The sequence below is a fragment of the Peromyscus californicus genome, unplaced genomic scaffold (assembly GCF_007827085.1).
Source record: "Peromyscus californicus insignis strain IS unplaced genomic scaffold, ASM782708v3 Scaffold_19__1_contigs__length_69161282, whole genome shotgun sequence".
In the NCBI taxonomy this organism is placed as follows: Eukaryota; Metazoa; Chordata; class Mammalia; order Rodentia; family Cricetidae; genus Peromyscus; species Peromyscus californicus.
In genome coordinates this window covers 23,184,514-23,210,956 of record NW_026294491.1, presented here as the reverse complement: position 1 = coordinate 23,210,956, position 26,443 = coordinate 23,184,514, and the positions used below count along the sequence as shown (strand labels likewise).

General features: G+C 41.2%; 1 protein-coding gene across 2 annotated transcripts in view; it reads left to right on the top strand.

Moving 5' to 3' along the window:
* Positions 1–26,443, top strand: part of Ctnna3 (catenin alpha 3) — a 1,464,870-nt gene that overhangs the window by 277 nt on the left and 1,438,150 nt on the right. The window contains exon 1 of one of the 2 annotated variants that reach the window (XM_052744817.1): positions 17,724–17,830. The exons of the other annotated variant lie outside the window; for it this stretch is intronic. The gene's annotated coding sequence lies outside the window, so the exon portion shown is untranslated. Of the gene's footprint in view, positions 1–17,723; positions 17,831–26,443 lie in introns of those variants that run through there. 2 annotated transcript variants of the gene reach the window in all.

Below are 26,443 nucleotides of genomic sequence, written 5' to 3'. Positions count from 1 at the left end.
TGACTAGCTGTGATGAGAAATGGAGGCTTCCATGCTAATTTCAAAGTTAAAAATAACTTTCAGACCATGCCAGGGGAAGCTAATAGCCAAGGGCATGCTTAGCATTCAGAGAGTTTCTGGCTATAAAAAGCCAATTGGATGCTCTGCAGAGAAAGATAAGATATGGCCTGGATGCTTGAGCTTTGGCATGGGGCTAGGGAGAAGGAAGCAAAACTGGAAATATTTGAAAGGGCTTTGCTTCCAACCAAAAGTTTATTCATAGCAGACGGAAAGTATTTTGAATGGCTAGTGGCAAAGAGCATCCGTCTCTACGTTTAATATTGGTCATATACTGCTTGTGGCATTGGCAGTGACATTGGGAGGTTGAGGAATGATCTCAGAGCTGTTTAGCATTTCTAACCATGTGGTGAAAATCGCAGTGTAGAGTGATTTTTGTTTTACTTGGGATGTAGTGTCTATACAGAGGGAAGGTTGCCGGTTGAACGGGTCTGAGTAGCTGCAAGCAGCAGCTGTTACCTAAGTCAAGAACAGGACCGGAAGTAGTGAGTTCAGAAGGAAAGTGGGAATCCAGGACAGACACCAGGAGCATCACTGACTGCAGAGGTTTCGAGTCGCAGATCTACGCCACCAAGAAAAGACTCGCAACAATCTGATGATACGTGAAATCAGTGACTTGTTTAAGACACACCAATGGAGAAGAAGGGGTTTAAAGGAGCCTCGGTTCTGGGTTTGTGGTTAGCTCATCCAGCTAGAGCGGAAGATCAGTGAAGAGAGAATACTTAGCGTTTGAAGCTGTGGATTACCAAGAGTCAAAGTGAATGGCATGTTTGGCTATGCTATTAGAATTCCAGTGTTCATTATAAAAAAATTACCTCAAAGGTGATGTAGGAGGGAAGCTAAAATACAGACAGGTATAGACATGCTCAATTACATCTGTTACATCCTACACACAGTTTGGATGTTCCTTATTATTTGAGTAAAAGATTGGGACTTTTCAGAGTCACATTTATTTTTATTACAAAAGTAGTCAGTGCTCATTGTGTGATTTTTTTGAAAGAACAGAAGAAAAATTATTGTTTGTGATCTCACTGATACATGTTTCCATCTAGTTTTCTTTTTCTCCCTGGCTTTAGAATAGTTGCTATAATATTGAGAGTCATATCTGTAGCCTTGCTTTTTCCCTTAACCTTAGGGTTTCATGTTTAGATATAATATCCCCAGTTTTATATAGCTACTATTGTGTTGTCTCACAACCTTTCGGTGAATATAATAATTTTGTTAATCATTGCTGAACATCCAGGTGCTATGAAAAACTACTTTTGCATATTTTTATGTGAATTTACATCACGTATTTATATTTAAGATAATTTCCTTAATCCCCGTTCCTAAGTGTGGAGCTGTTGGAATGCAGAATGTTACACTTGAAGGTGAAGCTTGTGATTTTTAAGATCTGTTTTTACTGTTTCTCTTTTAAAGCATTATAAAATTTCTTGTCAGCCAAATAAAATATTTATTAAGTGTTTATGATGTGTAAACACGGATATCAGGCAGGTGGATAACAACATACTAAGTATTTATAAGGACACAATCTTACCTACTTACAGAATTTCAATTTATAAACATCAACAAAGCTACACATGGAGTTGAAAGAGCCGCAGCTCTCCCTGAAACCGATATGATTGTCGTCGATTATTTGCATCACGTTGGCTGTCGAACAGTAGCATTTGTAAATCCTGCTGGGAAACCGTGTGTGCACCATACTGATTTACAGAAGTTTTATGATCCAGCTGTGAGGAATAAATAGCAGAACCAGAAAGAGTCAGGAGATACCTCAGTTACGGAACAGCCGGGGAAACCACAATTATTTGGAGGAAATCTACAGGCTGAAGAATTGAAAGAAAAAGAAAGAAAGGCACAGAGCAAGGCATCAATTGGGTGGGAGTCGGGAAAGAGGAGCTTCAGTTCTTAAATTGTTGGATTAAGGAAGCACGATTGCAGAAGGGGAAAGCTAAGGCATGATGATAAAACTGTCAGAGGAGGCGGCCTGTACAGAGAAATCAGTTGGGATGGGGGCAGAGATCCCTGTATGATTTGATGGGAGACGAGGTGGAGAGTTGCGAATTCTCAAAGGAGGTATGTTGCCTCTCTTTAAAAAAAAAAGCTTTCCAACCACGGCCTCTTATTTTGGGGTGGTATTTGGAGGGGCTCCTTAACCACGGGCAGGCAGGAGTTCTCTAGCCTCTTTGACCTTTGGTTTACATGTTTCACTTTTCAATTTGGAATGGGAAGGGTTCATCTTTAAGAAGAGGAGACGGCAGCTCAGTCTTGCCTGAAGAAGATACCATGTATCTTGTAGTGAAGACTTAAAAACAGGCCGGCCGTGGTGGCGCACGCCTTTAATCCCAGCACTTGGCAGGCAGAGGCAGGCAGATCTCTGTGAGTTCGAGGCCAGCCTGGACTACCAAGTGAGTTCCAGGAAAGGCACAAAGCTACACAGAGAAACCCTGTCTCGAAAAACCAAAAACAAACAAACAAAAAAATTATTATTATTTTTGTGTGTGTGCATGTGCCATGATGCATGTATGGAAGGCAAAGGATAACGATTGGGATGTCTCTCCTTTCACAATGATGTGCATCCTGAGATTGTACCTCTGCTTGTCTGGCTTGGTGGCAGGTGCTTTTACTCACTGAGCCTTTAATTTGCTTAACTGTTATGTCTGTATACTTCCGGTCTCTCCCGTCAGTGGGAAAATTGATTTGATACAGATACAGCAATGTTTTAAAAATGTATTTATTATATACACAGTGTTCTGCCTACATGCCAGAAGAGGGCACCAGATCTCATTACAGATGGTTGTGAGCCACCATGTGGTTGCTGGGAATCGAACTCAGGACCTCTGGAAGAACAACTAATGCTCTTAACAGCTGCTGAGCCATCTCTCCAGCCTCTGCTGACACAGCAATGTGTAATGTAAAGAAAGACTCTCCCACATTAGAACGTGAGTGTTTCAGCTCCCCTTTAAATTTAATGCTATTCAAAGTATGATCTGCAGTTCTCAATTTGTTACTGGTCTCAGCAAGCACATCAAGGGCCTGTGCCCAAGTGTAAATCAGCTGTATTAGAAGTACTTTGTAGCAGGACTCTGTGGATGAACCAAGCGGTTATTGATTTACAGTTTCATGGGAACCCCTTGCAGAATTCACTTGGAATAACATTGCTTAAGTTAAACCAAGCATTGATCTCCCCTACCAATATATGTAAAGGCAGAGAACTGGCATGAAGGCACACAGTTATTACATAATAGATGAATGCCAATGCAAAGAGTCCCTGATGTACCTCACTGAGAAGTCTACAGAATGACTGAGAGGCAAGATTATTCAAGGGATAGGGTCTACTCTAACACTCACTTCGGAGTTTATTCTAAATGCTATAGATTGTTGCAATTGAAACAAAGATCCTGCTCTCGTGGTGTTTTCGTGTGTGTATGTGTGTGTGTGTGTGTGTGTGTGTGTGTGTGTGTGTGTGTGTGTGTAGATTAGGAAATAAGATCTATTCTGAGACTTCCCCCAGCCAGAAAAACCTTAGTTTATGGTTGAAGCTTACAAATTGTTTCTACTGAAATTTATAGGAGTAGCAGATTTTTTTTTTGAAGATTGATTTTTATTTCATGTGTATGAATGTTTGCCTGTAGGCTTGTGTTGTACACCACATGCATGCAGTGCCCATGGAGGCCAGAAGAGGGCATCAAATCTGCTGGAGCTGGAGTTACAGCCAGTTGTAGAGTTACTGTGTGGGTGCTGAGAACTGACCTCAGGTTCTCTGAAAGAGCACAGTACTCCTACCGGGTGAACCATCTCTCCATTCCCTGGTTGACTTGCTTTTCTAGGGGACTTTGCAGTTTCTGTTTTTTTTCCAGGATGGGATAACAAAGGAATCATAGTTTTAAGAACCTAGTCTGTACTAGATGCTGCTGGTCGCTTATGTGACACCTCTGTGCCCCTTCCCTCCCCCGGTTAATTCATAAGACTACATCATCCACCTCCTGAGCCTTGGGATTTCAGGCATGTACCACCATGTTTAGGAAGTGATGGGGAATGAATACAGAGCTTTGTGTATGCCAGGCAAGCACTTGACCAACTGAAGTACATCCCAGCCCAGTTAAATTTATGTGTCATGATTTATCAAGTTCTCCTAATGGTCTCGGCATTTCACTGCAAGGAGAATTAACATGTTTTAATGTTTAACTTGCTAATACATCGTTCCTTCTTTCCCTTTTTGGTTTCCTTAGTTCTTTCATGTCTTTCATAGAATTTTAAAGTTGTCTTCATATCATATCGATAAACTCTGATACCATCATCTCTTTCCTTCTGTTTTAAATTATGTGTAAGAGGGGGAATTGTTGCTCTTGCCCCTCATTTGTGTCTTGAGGAAATGTCACAGTGGCTGAGGCATAGCTGGCATTTTTTTTTTTTTTTTGTCAGAGCTGAGGACCAAACCCAGGGCCTTGCGCTTGCTAGGCAAGCACTCTACCACTGAGCTAAACCCCCAAACCCGCATAGCTGGCATTTAATGGGCTGTAGGACCCAGATCACCACGTTGGCTCTTTTGGATTTGCTTCCTACTCTTTCCCAACTTCATGCTTTAAAGTTTTTTTTTCTTTTTGGTAAATATTAATTAATTTTTTGGAGACAGAGTCTCTCTATGTAGCTGGCTTGAAATTTGCTGTGTACACCAGGTTGGCCTTGAAGTCACAGAGAACTGCCTGCCTCCCAAGTACTTTGATAAAAGGCTTGCACCATCACTTCCAGCTAAAATAAACATTTTAAAGAACGATCTAATGTAGCTCCCGCCAAGCCCCGGCAGTCCTGCAGCCCACTTATAAAATAAACACACAGACGCTTATATTGTTTAAACTGTTTGGCCTAATGGCTCAGGCTTCTTGCTATCTAGTTCCTATATCTCAAATTAACCCATATCTATTAGTCTATAAGTTGCCACGCGGCTTGTTGCTTACCGGTACCTTACATCTCAGCTTTCATGGCGATGTCTGGCAGCGTCTCCCTGCCTTAGCCTTCCACTTCCTAGCATTCTCCTCCTTGTCCCACCTACACTATCCTTCCTGCCTGGCTACTGGCCAATCAGTGTTTTATTTATCAATCAATCATAGCAACATATAGTCACAGCATACAGGACATCCCACAGCAATCTAAACAATTATTAACTAGGTCTGTGTGTCTCTGCTTGTTTGTACACGCACCACTTGGGCACGTGTACCTGCAGAAGCCGGAAGAGAGTGTTGGATTCTCTGTTGATGTAGTTATGGGCAATTGTGAGCCACCTGATGTGGATGTGTGGAACTGAACCTGAGTCCTCTCTGCAAGAGCGGTAAACGCTCTTAAGTTCTGAGTCATTTCTCCAGCTACAACATTAATTTTTTTTAAGCTGAAAAGGTTATATCCCATTGACTTTTTTTTTTTTTTTTAACCATAACAGAGTGCCTAAACTAAAAGTCTATTCTAACTGGCTTAAGCAAAAAGTCTTTCATAAGTTACACTAGGCACTCCAAATATCCTCCAGGAGAGAAAGAGAAACAGTGTAAGATGACAGACCAGTAATAAGACCAGCAATAGCATCTAGCTGCGTCACAGGCACAGTTGGCCAGAGGTTCCGGCTTCCACTATTCTGGCCTTTGCGTTGGACCTATGACATATAGTCCCACTCAAGCTATGTCTAGCAGGTGAAATCTGGCTTCATTTCACCAAGTCTGCTTATTTTTTATTTTATTTTTATTTTTTTCAACTGCATACCTTTGGCAGTAGATACTTCAGATTCATTGACTTAGTACCTGCTGCCTTTTTTTTTTTTTTTTTCCTATCCAGCTTCTGTGTTGATAAGCAAAGCAGAGCCGGGATTGGAGGAGTATTAAGTGAGCAAGCCTATATAGAATATCTGTCACGAAGAGTATACACTAAAAGTGAATTTCTTTCCCGATCTCACTTCTGCCCCTCACTCCCCTGAATCTCCGCCAACAGAGTCACTGATGCAACATTTCTGGTATAATTTAAAAAAATGTTAATATATCATTCTATAGAGCCTCATACAAATTTACTTAATTTTTTTATTACATTAATTTATTTTGCATGGGTATGAGTAGGGGTGTGTGTGTGTGTGTGTGTGTGTGTGTGTGTGTGTGTGTGTGTGTGTGCATGTGTGCATGCTACAGCCCACGTGAGGTCAGAGGACAACGTTGAGAGTCACTGTATTCTTTCTACCATGTGGGACCCAGGGATCAGCCTGAGGTTGTCAGACTTGGTGGAAAGCATTACTCTACCTTGCTGGCTATCATGACATTTTGATGCTTTTCTAGGGATCAATATAAAATTCCCCAGTTTTAATTCTCAGATACTTCTTTTCTGACTCTGTCTTTCTCTCTCGTTCTGAATCCCTTACCGCTTCCATTTTCCGTATTACCCAGAGAGACCAGCAAGAACTCTTTGATAAGACATATACATTGCTGTGTAACACAGTCATTCTCAACCCATGATGCTTTGCTCCCCCTGGAGTATTTGGCAGTATCTGGAGACATTTTGATTTTCATAACTGAGGCACAGGTGCTGCTAGTGTCCAATGATTAGAGGTCAGGGATGCTTTCAAAACGCCTACCACACTATGAACAGCCACTACAGCAAAGAACTATTTAGTCCAAAGTATCAGTTAGAGAAGCCTTGCTTTAATACAATACACCTTGAAACAAACAATTATTCAACAAATAAGTATAATTTCTTTTAAAACATTTGATTTATTTTCTGTTATTTATTATACTTACATTTATTATTTTATGGATAAGAGTGTTTTGTCTGAATGTATGTTAAGTATACAGCATATATGCCTGGTGCCCACAGAGGCCAGAAGACGGTGCTGGATCCTTGGGAACTAGTCATGCTTGGTTTTAAGCTGCCACATGGATGCTGGGACTCAAGCTCAGGTCCTCTGCAAGAGTAGCCAGTGCTCTTAACCATGGAGACATCTTTTCAACCATTCACTTTACCACCTCTTCCCAGGCTCAGTTTCCTCTCAGATTGTTGGAATGATCTTTTCATTTTAAAAAGCAAGCTCTTTGATAGACAAGATAAAAACAAAGTAAAATATTGCTATTTTCCTTCCTCCCTTCACTTGTTAACGTTGTGAACACTGCCTGCATGGGAGGAAGGCTTCTAGTTTTCTTCTTCTTCATCCTCAAACACAGCCTAAGAGTTTTTGTGCTGGGCATTTTCACAAGTCTTCTCTCATTCTGGGTTTAGCCCCCCTCTTCAATAGCCAATACTACACGACCTGTTGTTTCTCTTCTTTTGTGTGTCCTTCAAAACTTCTAGTTCCTTAGAAAGCTCCTACACCTCGGTGCGTTCTTCATGTGCGGCCCCTCCTTCATGTGCGTTTGTGACTGTAACAGTGGTTTTATTTCTTGACCCGTCTTTGACTGCAGAGCCTTGCATCTTCTGTGAACCTCTAAGCAACTGGCGATACTTGTCTTACTTTGCTCTGTGTTTCCTTTCTTGGCTATAATGGATTCCAAGGTGATATGTTCAATTTCCCTCAAGGTTTCTGTCACTTCCACTTCCGTAGTGTATTCCTCTTTGTTGTGAAGGCGTCGGTTCAGGGGGGCAGTTTCATTCTCTGCTGCTTGATAAAATTACTGGGAGAGAGGTGGGAGAAAGTGCAGAGGAATGATTCCTAGAGTTTAGACTTCAATTACTTAATTATCCTTTTGGTTATGTTGAATTCTTGGACATTTAAATATTTGCTAGCTTTCTTATTTAATCTATTCTAAAAATTGTTTAATTTTTGTTTTTGAGATAGGTCCTTACTGTGTTACCCAGACCGTGAGCTCACCCTCTAGCCCCGGCAAGGCCTTGAACTAGCAATCCTTCTGTCTTAGCCTCCTGAGTAACTGGTGTTGAAGACCAAAGGGAATTTGCTTCTATCAAAACCTTTTTCTTAACATTATTCATTTTTTTCAGTATATGTATGTGTGTGTGTGTGTGTGTGTGTGTGTGTGTGTGTGCATGTTACTACCTGCATGAAGAGGTCAGGGGACAATTTATGGGAGTTGGTTCTCTCCTTCCGCCATGTAGGTTCTGGGTATTAAACCCATAATAATAATAGTATAATAATTATTGTTTTTTGATTTTTCAAGTCAGGGTATCTCTGTATAGCCCTGGCTGTCCTGGAACTCACTCTGTAGACCAGGCTGACATCAGACTCACAGAGATCCACCTGCCTCTGCCTCCCGAGTGCTGGGATTAAAGGTGTGTACCACCATTGCTTGGCCTCTGTCTCAATTTTTAAAGTAGAGGGCAAGCTTCCTATCACATTTCTGGGCCATAAAGGCATATATCCACTGGGACTGTTTTTCTATCCTTGTTACTTGGTCCTTTTTTGGAGGTAAGTTTATTCCCAGAAATCTTAGCTAATTTAAATAGTACATGAATCCTAGAAATTCATACTTCAGCCCACATCATTTTTGTGTCTGTTTTTACCAAGTAGGCTCTCACATCCTGGGGTCTAATGTATCAAGCACGTGAATTCAAGGCAAGCTTGACTGTGTTTTATTTCTGGAAATTACAATCTTCTGACTAAAGGTTCTTAGAGATGTACTGCCGGGAGGTGGCCTGAAAACACACCTCCACTGGCTGTCTAAAAAGTAGTTCCTAGACATTCAGGGGTGTGAGCTGCCATTTTGGCTCTCTAGGCCATCCTCAAATCTCTGATAGGATGTGAAGGTATACCGGTGGCTTGGGAGGGCTTGGCTCCCACGGCTGCTATATTCAGACACAACAGGGTTTTATTTGTACGCCACCCCAATTTGTACCATTCATGAACCCAATAAGAAAGTAGACAGATTAAAAAAAAATGAAAGCATGATAAACAAAGTTAATTAGAAATTCAAGTATTTTATTTTTAGTAAGAGTATGTCCCAATTATTACACAGGACATAACTTAGACCAGTAGCTTATTTACCGTTCACATGAACTCTAAGTTAAGTGGGCACTTTGTGTTCCATCTGTGAACCATACAGTAAAGGAGTATGTTTCCCCGTGTTTGGAAATCATCAAGGAGATCCTCATCCTCTTGTGTCTCAGAGGGCACGACAGGGTCCTTTTCTGGTTTCACAAAGGTGGTCCCTTCTAGACTTTTCCACAGTCGGGCTCATCAACACCGGGAAGACCACAGGAAGTTTGTCCATGTATTCCGAGAAGGGAGTGAAGACCAGGCAGGACCTCTTCCTTTCCCAACCAACTCGATACCAACAAGTTTGTTTTCTTATTTATTCATTTAACTGCATGTGCGCGTGGGTGCTCTTGCGGGTGAGAGTACACGTAGAAGCCAGATATTGACACCCGGATGTCACCATCCATCGCTTTTTTTCAGCCTTTTATCTTTTGAGACGGGGTCTCTCACTGAGCCCGGAGCTCACCCTTGAGGCTGACTGGCCAGCAAGCCCCAGAGATTCTCTTGTGTCTGTCGTTCAGAGCACTGCGGCTGCAGGTGCCTTCTGCCGTGCTGGGCTTTATGTGGGTGCTGGGATACAAGCTCGGGGGTCCTCACGCTCGAGCAGCAAGTACTTTACCCACCGAGCCAGCACCCCAGCTCTAGAAGTGTGTGAAGATTAGCTGTTATTTGTGTGTGTGTGTGTGTGTGTGTGTGTGTGTGTGTGTGTGTGTGTGTGCGCGCGCGCGCATTATGTGGGTCTGTGTGCCATGGTCTCTGTGTGGAGGTCGGGGGACAACTTCACGGAGCCCGTTCTTTCCGTTCACCTCTGTGTAGACTTGGGATTGAACACAAGTGGCCAGGGTTGCGTGGCAAGTGCCTTACGTAGCGAGCCATCTCCCTGGCCAAAGAAAGTTTATTTTACGTTATCTTAAAAAATGTATTTTTAAGCCGGGCGGTGGTGGTGCATGCCTTTAATCCCGGCACTCGGGAGGCAGAGCCAGGCGGATCTCTGTGAGTTCGAGGCCAGCCTGGGCTACCAAGTGAGTTCCAGGAAAGGCGCAAAGCTACACAGAGAAACCCTGTCTCGAAAAACCAAAAAAAAAAAAAAAAAAAAAGTATTTTTAAAAGTAAAATTACGTTTATTTGTTTATTTATTGTGTGTGTGTGTGTACGGACACACACATGCCATGGCCTATGTGTGGAGCTTGGAGGGCAATTTGCATTATATGGGGCCGGGGGGGGGGGGGGGGGGGGGGGGGGGGGTTCAGCTCCGGTCGTCAAGCCCGGCAGCAAGCGCCTTTACGTGCTGAGACATTCCGTCAGCCCAGAAAGTGGTTTTTCTTCATCACGCTGGTCCTGAGTGAGATTTGCTAGTGAAGATTAGAGGGGTGTCGCAAGCATGTGAACCTGAGTCAAAACCCCAGCCGTGGCGGATGGGGAGAAAGACCCTCACTCTAAAAATGCCCTGTTTCCTGCCTTACTCCAAGAGGGGCACCGATTGGTCTGCGTGCCCCTGAGCTGGAAGGCTCTGCTGACCCAGACATCATGCTGGGTGGACTAAGAAGGGAGGGAGCGAACTGCTCTGTCTTGAAGTCATTGTGGCCTCTGACAGGGCCCACAGCAGCAGAAAAGGTCACCCCGGGGTGCAGGGGAGTTTCCATCCCTAAATCTTGTGTTGGGGGCAGAGCACGGCAGGCATCTTTGAACAGAGCTCTCTTGTTTTCTGAGCCGCAGCTCTGTTTTCTCTCTCCGAGGCATGTAAATCGCCCCCGGAGCTTTTGAAAAGTTTAAGGGACAACTTAGTAACTGGAGTGATTTTTTGTTTTTTAACTTGAAATAGTTTAGATCTGATCTCGTTTTTGTCTCAAACTATTAAAGTAGGCCCTGCTATTACCACATGTATTTTATAAATGTGACATTATAACACATTATTTTATAGTTATTAAATTCTGCAAAAGACTATTTTTTTCCATTATGGTATGATCTTAGGAAACTATATTTCTATTTTTCTATAGTCTTGTTCTTTGCAGTTTTGAATATATTCATTGTGTATGTCAGGGTTTCTTAAACTTTTTGTACTTGTGACTCATCTTACGTGAGAAATTTGCCTGGATATACAAATATACAAAACAGTTGTACAAATCAAACATTTACTGCTAATAAAGCATAAAGAAATTTATTTTAAGACAATTCTTTGGTATATACACATACATATATACATATATATGCATATGTATCTTATTAAAGGCAAATTTACATATGAGTGAGATGATGTACATGTTTAACTTTTATGTAAAGAATTAAATCTTGGCTGAATATTTTATACTGCAGGACACAGAGTATCATCAACATTTTTCACAACTTGTCAATATATTGTTAAGGCTGAGAACACCACTTTATACAAAATTCCTTAATGGTTTTATGAAACTCAAGTCAACAACTTAAGTAGCAAATTAGAAAAATCAAGCATTCTAACATGATTTAAAGATATACTAATTTGATATATGTTGAGGAATGATCGAAAATATTAATTTTTTTATTATCTGTAATTAAGTCTTTTTTGTCGTTGATGTTTGTTTGTTTCTTTGAGACAGGGTCTCTCTATGCAGCCCTAGCTGTCCTGGAACTCACTATCTGGCCCAGGATGGCCTTTAATTCACAGAGATCCACCTGCTTCTGCCTCTCGAGTTTTGGGATTAGAGGGCTGCATCACCATGCCAGGCCCTGGCCCACAGTTTTCTTCCTCCCAAGGTTGGGCATATCTTTAGTCAGGAGGCAGAGGCAGATTCACCTCTTACGAGTTCCAGGCCAGCCTGGTCTACATAGCAAGTTCTAGGCAAGCTAGGGCTACCTGTCTCAAAAAAATATAAAGAACTCTTAATTAGAAAGAAAAAAAATCAAATAAAGAATCCAAAGGAGTCAATATGTGAAAAGTAATTTACAGAGAAGAAAACTGATCAATAAATGAATGAAAAGTTTATTGGCTTGTTTCACCAGTTTTATTTTTTGTTTTTGTTTTTTTTGAGACAGGGTTTCTCTGTGTAGTTTTGGTGCCTGTCCTGGAACTCACTCTGGAGACCAGGCTAGCCTCGAACTCACAAAGATCCACCTGCCTCTGCCTCTTAAGTGGTGGGATTAAAGGCGTGCGCCGCCACTGCCTGGCCGGTTTCACCAGTTATTAGGTAAGTGCTAATTAAAACAAAAATGGGTACAATATTTACTACTATACTAACGGACTATCTATTAGATTATGTATTTACATGACTGGAAAGGGGCCAGTGAGAGGACTCAGTGAGTTAAGCTGACCTGAGTTTGATTCCCCAGGTCCTCATGGTGGAAGGAGAGAGTTGACTCTTGTAAATTGTCCTCTGGCCTTCACACATGTGCTATGTCACACACACACACACACACACACACACACACACACACACACACACACACCAATAAATAAATAAATGTAAAAAAGTAAGAACTGGAGGCAGAGGGAACTTTTCTGCCCAGAGAACAGTGTTCAGGGCTGCAGATATGGCTCAGCTGTCTAAGGCTAGGCTCACAACGAAAGCATCAGCAGCTGGTGTTCACAGAAGCATCCGAAGTAGGGACTGGAAAGCTGTGGGCAAAGGACCTTGTGTGTGTTAAGCAAGTCCTGCACCACAGAGCTGTATCCCCAGCCCGAGACACTCTGATTCTCATGAAACTGATTTTCTTTTATGCCTGTATTTCTTTTGTATTATTATGTAAACTGAGGCATGGTAGAGAGTTAATGGAGCCATGAGGAAAACAAACATGACTACTCGGTGGTAAAATCCATCACAGTTTTCTGTTATTATCTTTTTTTGAGATTAATATTATGATCCTTATTTTTTTTATTCATTTTACATACCAACCACAGATCCCCCTCTCATCCTTCCTCCTGCCCCGCACCTTCCTCCATTACCCCTCCTCCCCTCCTCCAACAGGGTAAGTTCTCCCATGGGGGGACAGCTAAACCTGGTACATTCAGTCGAGGCAGGACCAAGCCCCTCCCCACGTTATCAGGGGTGAGCAAGGTGTCCGACCATTGGTAACGGAATCCAGAAAGCCAGCTCATGCACCGGGGATAGATCCTGATCCCACTGCCAGGGGCCCCTCCAATAGACCCAGCTACACAAGTATCTCCCGTATGCAGGTCTAGTCCGGTCCCACGCAAGTTCCGCAGCTGTTGGTCTAAAGTTCGTGAGTTCCCATGAGCTTGGTTCAGTTGTCTCTGTAGATTTCCCCATCATGATCTTGACCTCCCTTTGCTCATATAATCCCTCTTCCCTCTCTTTGACTGGACTCCCGGAGCTCGGCCTGGGGCATGGTTGTTATCTTTGTAGCAGTGTAGGAGAGAGGATTTCCTTCCCCTCTCTCTAATATAGCTCAGCAACCAAGTGGCTCCCTGCTCTGGAATGAAGCAGGTTGGCATGGCTCCATTAAGTCTCCTGTGGGAACAAGAGACAGAAATTTCTATTTTTTAACCGACTGTCGTTCTTGTGCTCTGGGTTCAATGCTCTATCCTTTTAATCACCTCATACCCAGTCTTAAAAAAAAAAACACACTTATTAATATGCATTTGAGTGTCTTTCATTTTCCCTGTGAAGCATTTGCTCAAACTTTTGGAGCAGTTCTGAAGTGCTTCTATTTTAGGGCCATATTTCTTTGTTTTCTTATTATAACTTATCACAAATGGGGTAGGAGACGTTCCTGGGTGAAACAGATGCAACTTGCTAAATAAAAACGTGTGACCTCAATGACTGTCCATTTTAAAATCAGGAGAGCAATCCACTTGTTACTTTCTACAGTGGCCTTCTAAGATGTGATTTGAACCAACAGATTTCCTCAAAGAGAAGCGTCTCTCTGAAGAACAGTGATGATGGGCCAGTGAGTCGTTGGCGTAGCAGTCAGTATTCCTTTATATTTGCTGTGTGATTTTTATGAGTGACTCCTCTTCATGGCAGTTTAACAGGTCTCATTTTCCAATATGAGAAAAGCAGATAAATGGTGACCATAGTGGATAAAGCCGTGGGATGGAGTTTGAATGCAAACTCGATGATGTTCATAAAAAAAAAAAAAAACCTTTGCATTAGCTTATATTAATTGTACAAAATAATGTGCTTCATTGGGACACACACAAACACATATGCACATATAAAATATACTCTGGTCATATCCATCATATTCACCTTGTTAGCCTCTTTTGTTTAGAATCTCATATAGCCCAGGCTGGCTTCAAACTCCATGTATAGCTAAGGATGACCTTGAACTCCTGATTCTCCTGTCTTTACCTCCTAAGTGCTGGCATTACAGGCTTGCACCACCACGGCAGGCTCCTCCTCTGGGAAAGCTCAATGTAGTCTCATGGATTAGCAGGAAAAAATAGATGGACACTTATCATACTTTGTCTCTTAGTCTGACATTTCTTTTTAGTTCCTGGACTCTGCATTTGTAGATGCCTGTGAGATACAACTCTGTGTGTGTGTGTGTGTGTGTGTGTGTGTGTGTGTGTGTGTGTGTGACTCACTGACACTATCTGAAGTGTCAGATCATGGATCAGAGATGCTTATAGATTTGCCCATTGCTTGAGCATTACCTATTATACGCCTGTTGCAATAGTTTAAGGAAGTGGCATGTTCTTTTGAAGGTAAGTGTGTACACATGCATGTGTGTATGAAATACTGAAAAGTAAAATATATGAAGACTTTTTTTTTTGCTGAAAAAAACAAAGGAGTATCCTAAGTAAGTAATATATATTTGGCAGTCTTCTTTTTCTCCTAAGCATTATCATTAAATTTTTTTAATCTTAAGCCATTTTCAGTAGAACTGAAACTAAAAAGATCTTTAGATGTAGGATTTTAAGGCATCCTGGGAAACCAAATCTGCCAGGTGGAACAGGGCTCAGGAGATCTTGTATCAGGAAGCAAACTTGTTTGGAAACTAAAGTGGAACTAAGTGGGTAGAGGAAAGCAGAAAAAAAAAAATCAGTTGCTAGATATTCCAGACTTGTGTGGCCGATTAGCAGAAGGGACGAGCTAATTACTGACAACATGGACTTTTCAATTTTCTTTTGGATAATTATCCTATTGGTTAATTGAAAAACAACTTCAAGCATCTATTTTATACTACTGAGAATATGTCTGTTTAGAAAGTTTAATGCCATAAAACTTTGTAAGAGAATCAATAACATTTACACTTGGTTTCCAAATAGACGACATGATTTTCACTTAGCTGTTAGTTGTTGCTACACAAGTCAAAAAACTACACAGTCAAAAAAAAAAAAAAAAAGACCCCACATCTTCAGATTTGAGAAATAGTGTGTGTGTGTGTGTGTGTGTGTGTGTGTGTGCGTGTGTGTACATGCGTGCATGCGCGCGCGCATGAATGTGGATACCCGAGGTTGACATCAGGTGTCTTTCTCAACCTCGGTCTACCTTACTCCTTGAGGCAGAACCCCTCAGAACCCAGCGTTCACCTCTCCACCTAGTCTAGCTAGCCAGCTTGCTCCAGGGCCCCCTGCATGCCCCTTCCCAGCAGTGGAGTTACAGGTGGGCCACCATGCCCAGACGTTGACTTAGGTGCTTGGGATCCAAACGATGCCCCCCCCCGCCCCCCACGCTTGCGCAGCAAACACTCTATCCACTGAGATTTTTATAGAGCAGATTGTTTCAGTGAAGAACCCTCTGCTGGCTTTCATCAGCAGCAGAATGAGTTTTTAAAGGGAACGAAGATCATTTCCTGCTTTAATGTCAATGAGAATGCCTTCTTTGAGCCTTCAGATTGGCTTCAGGTTTGATTTTTGCCGTCGTTAAAGAAGCTACTACACCACGTGTATCACGTGGTGTAGTAGCTTCCGGGAAGCCTAGGAAATTTTGTTGTTAGTCAAGGTAAGTTTGGGCTGGGAATGTGGCTCAGGGGTAGAGTGCTGGTCTTTCATGCTCCTCGCTCTGGCTGGAATCCCCAGAATGACTTAAGGAGTATAGAGATAGCAACCAATACTTTGCTGGGTTGACGGTGCACGCCTTTAATCCCAGCACTTGGAAGGTAGCAGGAGGATCTATGTGAGTTAGAGGCTAGCCTGGTCTGCATAGCAAGCTCCAGGAAAGCCAGGATTTCTGTCTCAAGAAAACAGAAAAAAAAAAAAAAAAAAAAAAGAAGAAGAATTTGAGGTACTAGTGATTTTGACTAAGTTACATAGTGAATTAGGCCAAAAGATGTTCATCTGTATCCAAATCAAGTGTTTAGTTGTAAAAATGAGGACTTTGCAGGTTACATGCAAAATTTGTTAGTCATAATGTTGCATGCTCATGAGATGCATAATTATGCTATCATAACAGAAACTGTCTTTCCTATAATTAATCCTGTAGCTTCTTATATGTAAGGGACAATTGGCAATGATTAAACACGGAAGTTAGAAAATGTAAGTTAAACAGACTACAAATCAAATTTATACTGGCTAAACAAACCAAGATATTTCTAAGTAAATTTTCTGAGGAATGCTGAGATGTTCTGTTGCAGTTTGTACTGAAGTATGAAAATAAATATGCAGGATAATATTGAGGATATTTAGAATCTAGCAACACCCTCAACTGGCAAAGTAAGGGATTGCATTTAAAACAAAAAATAAACTAAAATAAAAAAATAAGCTGAGTGAACTAATCATCAGATAAGTGATAAGTTGTAAAATAATATAGAAAAATTACAAATGTGAAGAATTAAGCCAGTGCATCGATTAAATATTTTCCTAGGTGAAACTAGTGTGCAAATAACTATAGTTAGAATTTCCTAGTATTTTGTTCTGCTTTTGAACCAGTGAAATTGATAGTAGGGAAAGAATACAGTAAAGAGAAATGCATGTATCTCTTGCTTCTCTCTCCAATAACAATTTTGATTAATTTGTGATACTTAAATTACTTAAAATCTAAACATTATTTATTTTATATGTGTGGTGTTTTGTCCACATGTATGTCTGAGCACCATGTGTGTGCTAGTGCCCATTTATCTCATGGGGCTGGAGTTACATATGGCTGTGAACCACCTTGTGGTTGCTGGGCATTTAACTTGGGTATTCTGGAAGAGCAGCCAGTGCTCTGAACTCCTGAGCCATTTCCTCCAGCTCCATTAAATTATTTAATTGAAGACAGGTTTTACTGTGTATCCTTGACTGGCCTGAAATTCACTATGTAGACCAAGCTAGCTTTAAACTCACAGAGATCCACCTGCCTCTGCCTCCTGAGTTCTGAGATTAAAGGTGTGCACTACCACACCTGGCTTAAACTGCTTTGATTAGCTATTTTTACATTACTGTTGTAAGAACTCTTGGCATAATACCTGATGGTGATATCTTTTCTCTGGGTACATTGATTTGATTTCTGTAAAAAGGGATTGGAATATTCTCGAGTAATTTATAAGTGTGATAGTTTCAGAAAGTATAGAGAATGCCTGCTGTAAATTCTTTATTTCTGCTTGTATCAATTCCATTTTGGGTTTTCAGTGATTTGAGTAGACAGAGTGCATAAAAGTTGTATTCAAGTTGATCACGGATGACTTTTCATTGCACCCTTTAGAGATCAGAATCTGGTGTTTGATTTTTGTCTCCACTGGCTTGTGGCTTTAAGAGCACCCATCCCCCTTCCTGCTTGGGCCACTGTGCCCTGTCAGTCATCCTGAAATACACTAGGGTGCTTGTCAGGCTGTTTGCTCACAAATGCATCATAAGCCAAATTGTGAGCCGTAACAGTGGTACTGACTTCCTAAGCACAAGAGATTGTTTGGGCAGCGGGTTAGTGTCTGTTGTGTGGGCAATACCCTGTCCTGCCGTAGGTGAGTCAAGTGTCAACTTCTTCAAATCAAACTTTGTTATAAGGCAAAACCTTATACGTGCAGCTCATTCGTTCAGTTAGATGACTTTGGGGAAAATGAAAGGGCATTATTTCTCTAAAATGGGATGACTGGAAACTATGTTTTGCATTTGTTACTTTTATGAAGTAATTTTCCTTTTAGTTACACTGAACTCTGGACTACTTTATGACGGCTCAGATTTTAAAAGTCTACTGTTCTGAGGAGATCTACAGGCCTTTCAGATTTAGGTAAAAATGTGATGTTTGAACACAGTTTTTTTTCTTGTGTAACAACTCAGGCTGACTCAACTGAGTAGGAGCTCAGTTCTCCTATTTGGAGTATTTGATAGTGATATTAAAAATAGCATGAAAACAAATTCTCGTGTGCCGGTGCCCAAGCTATAGTAGCCTTGCGTCAGAGCACTTAAACATTCCTACAGTGTAACGGAGTCTTTCCTATTCGAGTAACTGTATGTGGGGCACTGGGGACTTCACGTTCTTCCAATATAAAACTTGTGCAGCGAGCAGTTTATTTGTGCAAACAGTTTGGTTTCTATTACCAGCCTCTAAACTTAAATTGTGCATGAATGTTTTCCTTGTATTACTTGTATGCAGCCTCAAGTATTTGTAAAGAGGGAACTGACAAAGCAAAGCCAGAAAGAACTCCTGGGTTTTGATAACTTGTATGTTGATACGGAGTTAAAATTTGAAGGCTTGATCCAGGGCAAATGAGAAAAGATTGCTTTTGCGGATGTGTCGAAAGACTGCTTATGCATTCCTCGCCTGTTGTAGAAAGGATTTAAGGTGCTTACAAGGCTACATGAAATTCAAGATAAGATGAATTAAATGTGGTGTGAAAGAAAAAAGAAAGCCAAGTGTGAGGATATAAATCAGCCAAGAATAAGACTGAAAAATGAAAAAGGGAACAATTCTCAGCCACAGCTTCATGGCTCTGTGTCCTACAGATCGACAGAGGAGAAAGTACAGCATTGTCTTTATTGTATATGTATATTTATCACACACAGAAGTCTAATGGAGGGATTTCACGTAAACCTCCTGCCCCTTGCTCTGGGGGCAGGCTTGAGTGAGAAAATGGTGTGACTTGTGTTTCGGTGGAAATAAAAGCGGGGAAGTCCTGCCCTTTAGACTCACCAGCTGATTTACGTGGGCATACACGTGGCGTCAGGTTGTCTAGGAGAAGGAAAAGAAAAAGGCCCATTACTCAATCCAGAAAAAGATTAGAGAGGCTTGGTGTTTGGGGAGAAACTGAGTTGTCTAAATACAGTCAGGCATCTTCGTATCGGAACAGCTCTGATCAAGTCAGTGTTTAAAATAGAACATATTTCGTGGTTTTGCACAAATCTGTGGATACGAGGCTCCTGTATTTTGTCTAATACATTGTTTAATGTGGCTAGGTGGCTTTTCTTCTTTTACTCTCTTTCTTGTTTTTGAGACAGGGTCTTAACTATGTAAACCTGACTGGCCTGGAAATCGCAGAGATCCACCTGCCTCTGTCTTCTGAGTCATTTCATTCTTCAACCACAGTAAGATAAAATACTGCTGTGAGTTCCAGAGCAACCTCTGCCTCCCAAGTTCTGGGGCTAAAGGCATGAACCACTATGCTTTTTCTTAAAAAAACAAAAGCAAAAACAAAAAAACCCCAACCAACCAACCAAACAAATAAAACACAAAAAACAAAAAAACTTTTTGATGTAAATTTAGCTTGAATTTCAAATTCATTTAGGCCAAAACTAACTGGATCAGTCTAATTGGGAGCAAAGTTTCTGGGCAGGAGGAAGGAATTCAGAGATAAAACTTTCTAATGTATTTTGATCTTCAAATAGCCACAAAACACCTGCTGTCTTGAGAATTCTGGGCCTAGGGCTGTTTCTCATACCATGCTAACCTTGACCTATGTAAATGAAAAAATGATTATAGAAACTCCTGCTGTCAACACAACATCGTACTGAAAAAAGATAAGAGAGCAGCAGTTAAAATTTTGCTAAGGCTCTTCATGTGAATATTCAGATATTCAGATATTGAGTCAATCATCTTAGTCTTTTTCATATTCTATTATTAAAAATAACTTCAAGAAGATTTTTTAAAAAACAGTATAACCATATAACAAAATAGTATAACCATATAACAAAACTATATTTCTATAGTTTTGACTATAAACAGATGTGGGACAATTTAGAGTTATTGCAAGAAAAAAATACACATCAAATATATATCATCATACTAAGTTATAAATGGCACACATTTGTAATTAATATGCAATTAATCAACATAATCAGGTATGTGGGATGACATTGAGGATAACCTGGACGCATAGGTTTGTAACCTGGGAAGTAAATATTATAGGTCCAGTTGAGGGGCTGGAGAGATGGCTCAGTGGTTAAGAGCACTTGCCTTTCTTCCAGAGAACTTGCATTTGGTTCCTAGCACCCAGAAGATGGCTCACAACCATGTGTAACTCTAGGTCAAGGGATCCAGTGCCCTCTCCTGGCCTCCTTGGCCATTGAACACATGTGGTGCACTTAACATAACCCTCATACTCTTACAATAAAGAAAACTTTGAAAAGAAGTAAACTTGGAGCTGCGTGTGACACTACATACCTGTTATCCTAATTTTGGAGGCTGAATTAGAGAAATATTGAGTAAATAAAAGACAGTCAGGAACATGTAATAAGACCCTGTCTGAAAAGAAGTGAAGTCAGGCTTGGGCACTAAGGAAATTGAGTGGTGCATCGAAGCGGGACCCATGTGCTGAAGAACAGCTGATAAACTCATGAGAGAATTTGTTTAAAGAACCTGTGAGAACCACTCAAAGAGCTAAATATTTTCTTTCTCCCTACTCCTTTATTTTTTTTTTTTCCAGTGCTTGGAATCAAACTTAGGACTCCATTCATGCCTGGAAAGCCCTTTTCCATGCCCCAAGTCCAGGAAAAATTTTTTTTGTTTAATTCAAGTTCATTGAGAAATAGTTTATGTATTAAACTAACTCATGGGCTGGAGGAGATGGCTCAGCAGTTAAGAGTGTGTATTACTTTTGTAGAGGATTAGAGTTCCATTTCCCACATCCATGTCAGGCCGCCTATAATTCCAGTTCTAGGGGATCTCATGCCCTCTTTTGGCCTCTCTCTCTCTCTCTCTCTCTCTCTCTCTCTCTCTCTCTCTCTCTCTCTCTCTCTCACACACACACACACACACACACACACACACACACAAACACACACACACACGTTCACACACACAAATTAAAAATAAAAAAGTGTTTATTTGTTGGGTCAAAACTAGCCAGCCTGGCTAAACCAGATGGCTAAAGAAGTTGTCACTAGCTGTATATGAGGTTTTGACTTGTTTCTTGTCTTTGATCTCATATTGCTGATCTTTTTCATTTTAGCTTTCCTAGAAGATGTTCAGTAGCGTCCGTTGTTAATTTTCATTTCTCTAGTTACTAGAGATGGTGAGCATTTTCAGATAGTAAATAAATGTCGCCAGAGAGATGTGAATTATGTTCTACAGATATTACTGAACATCTTCTAGAATTGCTAAAATGAAAAAAAAATCAGCATATGCTTCCTTTCAATAAACCATTGATTAGGTCTAGATGGGGCTTGGCTAGATTTAGGTTCAATTCTTTGGGAAAGAATACATCTGAGGTGGTGTGAGATCATTCCTACCGTGTCCTGTCAAGAGGTACAGTGTCTGGTCAGTCTCACGGTTAGGGAGGGTAAGATTGATTAGTGGGTTCAGTCTCTGTGATCCTCAGTGTCCTTCTTACACATTCACCTAACCGTTTTGGCTTTCAGTGAAGAGCACTGTCTACATCTATCGTCATATTAAGGTTATAAATAGTGATTTTTACCATTCTGTAGTTCTTTATTATTTTTATTGCTTGGACTTATCCTGTAAAAATCTCTCTCCTTTTAAAAAATTATTAATTACCCTAAAGCATAGCTCGCATTTCCCTGTATTTGTCAAATTTCAGGAAATAGGTGGTATCTTAACAGTTTTGAAAGGAGACTATTGAGTTTTTCTTTCCTGGACTAATTTTAATATCTCATTTATGCTTTGTTCTGCTGTAATTTCTATCCTGTCAATGCTCACATTTGGGTTAGTAAGACTCTTTTGGTTCTTCAGCTTTTTTAGTTTACTTATTTACTTTTATTTACATTTTTAAAATTTCAGTTAAAAGTCTAGCCACATTGCTCCCGGGCTCATGAGCATTTGATAAAACCCAACAGGCTTTACTTCCCCACACAAGCAGTCCCCATCTCCTGCCTGTGGTCCTGGGAGCTTCCTTTTTCCTCATGGGAAATAGCAGTTAGTGAACAGTCTGGACACTAGGGGTTCCATGCTGTCTCTCCCAATTTTTATCAACAGAGTTAGAAAGCCGGTATTTTTCAGAAAGAGAGTATGATGGGCTATACTGACACTTTTAAATATAGAACCATAAGCTGTAATTTAAAATTTCTGATTATATATTTGTATCTTTTTTTAATACTGAAAACCATTTCCTAATCACACAAATGAAGTTACTTATGTATATATACGTATGTATATGTACTTATTAATATACTCAAATAGATATACACATACATATTATAAGAATACATTTTGCAAAGAAAATTTTAGCTTTCAAGGAATATTTTAATTTTTTTCCCTAGAAGTTATCTTTCTAGGGCTATGAGTACAAATACTATGTGTTTTGAAGTCACTTAAAATTATCCTTCTGTGTGTGATTATGGAGCTTAATTGAAATATGAATAAAGTTTATTTTTTTGCTTTTGATTTTAGAGGGGATTGCATTATGAGTTTTTTTTTTAAATTAGGTAAAGCAGTTTCATGATTTTCATCTTATATGTGATGAAACACCCAGACAAAGCAACTTAAGGGAGAAAGGGTCTGTTTGGCTCACAGTTCGTATGGCGTCATTATGGACAAGCCAAGGCGGCAAGCGCTAGAAGCAACTGCTCACAATGCATCTGTAGTCGAGAGCAGAGAGCCCTGAGCTGACGCACGCACGCACGCACGCTTGCACGCACGCACACACGCACGCACGCACGCACGCACGCCAGTGACAGCTTACTCTCTCCACTCTATTTAAAAAAAAATATTTATTATCGATGAGGTTGGACTTCCTTTTGAACACTCAAAAACTATTTGTATACTTTTTGTGTGTGTGTGAAGTTATTTTTAATTGTATTTAATGTTAGTATTTATTGATCCTGTGGTATGAAGTATAGGTAAAGAAGAGTGTACATAGTTTGTTCTTGTGTAATCTGGTCTGGTATGCATCAATGTTCCCGGGCATAATACCTTATTTATAACTAAAGTTTTTCTTTTTGTTTTGCTTTTTTTCTTTGTTTGTTTCTTCATTCTTTTCTCTTTCCCTGTTCTCTTACAATGTCCTTTTATCTCTCTCCCCTGGTTGACTTTGCAATTCTTATTTGTATTCTCCCACCCACCTCCTTCTGAGACATTCTCACCAGGCTGGCCTTAAACTCACAATCCCCCTGCCTCATTCTCTGTGGTGCTGGGATCATAGGTGCTCACCAGCACACCAAATTTGCATTCTTTTAAAAAGATTTTAACTTTTCTTTGTGTGTGTGTGTGTGTGTGTGTGTGTGTGCACGCATGTGTCACATGTGTGCAGATGCTCACAGAGACTAGAGAAGAGCATTAGATTCCCTGGAGCTGGAGTTACAGGTGGTTATGGTTACACGGTGTTGGGAACTGAACTCAGCTTCTCTGGAAGAGAGGCATGCACTCTTTTTTTTTTTTTTTTTTTTTTTTTTTTTTGGTTTTTCGAGACAGGGTTTCTCTGTGTAGCTTTGCGCCTTTCCTGGGACTCACGTGGTAGCCCAGGCTGGCCTCGAACTCACAGAGATCCGCCTGGCTCTGCCTCCCGAGTGCTGGGATTAAAGGCGTGTGCCACCACCGCCCGGCGAGAGGCATGCACTCTTAATCACTAGGTCATCTCTCCAGTCCCCCAACTTGCATTCATTATTAAATAGAATATATATTTGTATGTGTTTTTATGTGTGTAATGTATTTTTTTTTTCACTTGGCTCTTTATTTCCATCACTGGTTCTTATTCACATGATGTTTGCTTGGGTTCTTATTTTCTCTCTCCCTCTGTCCCTCTCTCTCTCCGTCCATCCTTCCTCTCTCTCTCTCTCTCTCTCTCTCTCTCTCTCTCTCTCTCTCTCTCCTCCCCTCCTCTCCTCTCCCTTCTTTTGTTTTCTTTTCTTTTCTTTTCTTTTCTTGAGGCAGGGTTTCTCTGCGTAGCCCTGGCTGTCCCGGAACTCACTATGTAGACCAGGCTGGCCTTGAACTCACAGAGATCCAACATGGTTAAAGGCGGGTACTACCATGCTTGGCTTTATTTTCCAGTTACCTTGTTGAGTTCTCTCTATTGATCTTTTATGCTACCAGCACTTCCTGGAAAACAGTCTGAGAGGTCAGGGGTGGGTGAGAGCGAGTTGGGGTAGCCATCAGCTTTTAGTCGGCTTGTGGCATAGAACGATTATTCATCCACATCATTATTTCTTTTGCTTCTAGAGATGCTTCCTTTTGTTGTTTAGTACACTCCGTGGAAAGCTCCCCTGGCTGACTGCCAGCCTGACAACCGGTGGGTTCACTCTGGTTGACTTGCAGTGGTTGTGTTAGCTAGACGAGCTTAGTTGTTGACAGAACGGTCTCTCATTGTCTTGATCTTGTTCTCCACTCCCATGAGTCTGTGCTTTCAAACTGGGTTTTTACAGGGACAGCTCTCTTTGATTCTTTCATTTATTCATTTGTGTGTGTGTGTGTGTGTGTGTGTGTGTGTGTGTGTGTGTGTGTGTGTGTGGAGGCGGGGCACAGTGCCTGTGTGGAGTTCCAAGGACAACCCTTGGGAGTTGGTTCTTTCTTCTACCATGTGAGTCTGGAGAGAGAACCAGTCATCAGTCTTGGTGGTCAGCATCTGTTGTTAAAGTTTTCCTGCCTGGCCCACAGTCAGGATAAATCTCTCTAACCTACCAGTCCCACAGCCGCTCAGACCCGACCAAGTAAACACAGAGACTTATATTGGTTACAAACTGTATGGCCGTGGCAGGCTTCTTGCTAACTGTTCTTACGGCTTAAATGAATCCATTTCCATTAGTCTGTACCTTGCCACATGGCTCGTGGCTTACCGGCATCTTCACATGCTGTTTCTCATCGTGGCGGCTGGCAGTGTCTCTCTGACTCAGCCTTCCACTTCCCAGCTTTATTCTCCTCCTTGTCCTGCCTACACTTCCTGCCTAGCCAATGGCCAATCAGTGTTTTATTTATTGACTAATCAGCAACACATTTGCCATACAGAACATCCCACAGCAAGCATCTTTAACCACTGACCCTTGCCTGCCCTCCTTTGAGTCCTATACCTTCCAGAGCAGAACCCTTGGATAAGAATTTCAGGGCCTGTGGCACTCAATTCTAGAGACATTGTGTGTATTTATTTCTTTGTAGTATGGGATAATAGCAAGTTTTCTTGGGGGTGGTGATTTTAATTTCATTTATTTTGTTTAGAAGGCATCTTCGATGTTAGGATGATGATTATACTGGAGAGCTGTGGGAATAGAGAGAAGGAGGCATTGATTATCTCTGCTATGAGTATGTATGGAAGTGTGTTAAGGTTTTATTCTTTAATTATATTTTTATTTATATATTTGTGTGTGTGTGTGTGTGTGTGTGTGTGAGAGAGAGAGAGAGAGAGAGAGAGACAGACAGACAGACAGACAGACAGACAGACAGACACAGCATTATGTGATGTATGTGGAAGATGGAAGGCAACTCATAGGAACTGGTTCTTTCCTTCTACCCTGTGGGTTCCCGGGATGGAACTCAGGTTGTTTGGCAGCAGCAAGCTCTGTGCCTGCAAAGCCATCTTACTGGCTCCTCATGTATTAAGGCTTTAAATGGACTGAGCTGAAATTTGAAAGACGAGTAGGTATTTGCCCAGTGGCTACTGAGGAAAGACACTCTAGGCAGAAAGAATAGAGTAAAGTTGAGGGGTGTAACTGGTATTGTCCATTAAGAGACCTTCGAATTCTTTACCATGGTTGGGGGAGTACAGAAAAGAGGTGTGTCAAAGACACAGGAGAATTTGGTGAGGCAGGCTAGAAGGCACTACTGAGTCATTCAGTGAAGTCTCAATTTGGTTTATTTTCTGTGACAGAGTCTTACCATGCAGCCTGGCTGGCCTGGATCTCACTTTGTTGACCAGGTTGGCCCATAACTCACAGAGATCCGCTTGCCCTTGCCCTTTCAGTGCTGGAATTAAAGGCGTGAACCGCCATGTCTGTCTTTGAAGTCTGAAATTTGCACATGTCAAAACTGAGGAATCGTGATGGTTTCACCCAGGAAGTTAATGTAGCGTTTGATTTTATATTAAAGATATCAGTTCGGGGATAACTTGGAGGATAAATTAGAAGAAGGGAGACGAATTGGGGTTTCATTGCCAACTCTGAATAATCTTGTGAGGCCTGAGCTAAGGAAGTAGAGGTGGGAATAGAGGACCGAATTGGCCAATATGGGCGTTAGAGGGTTGGTCTTTTCACTGACC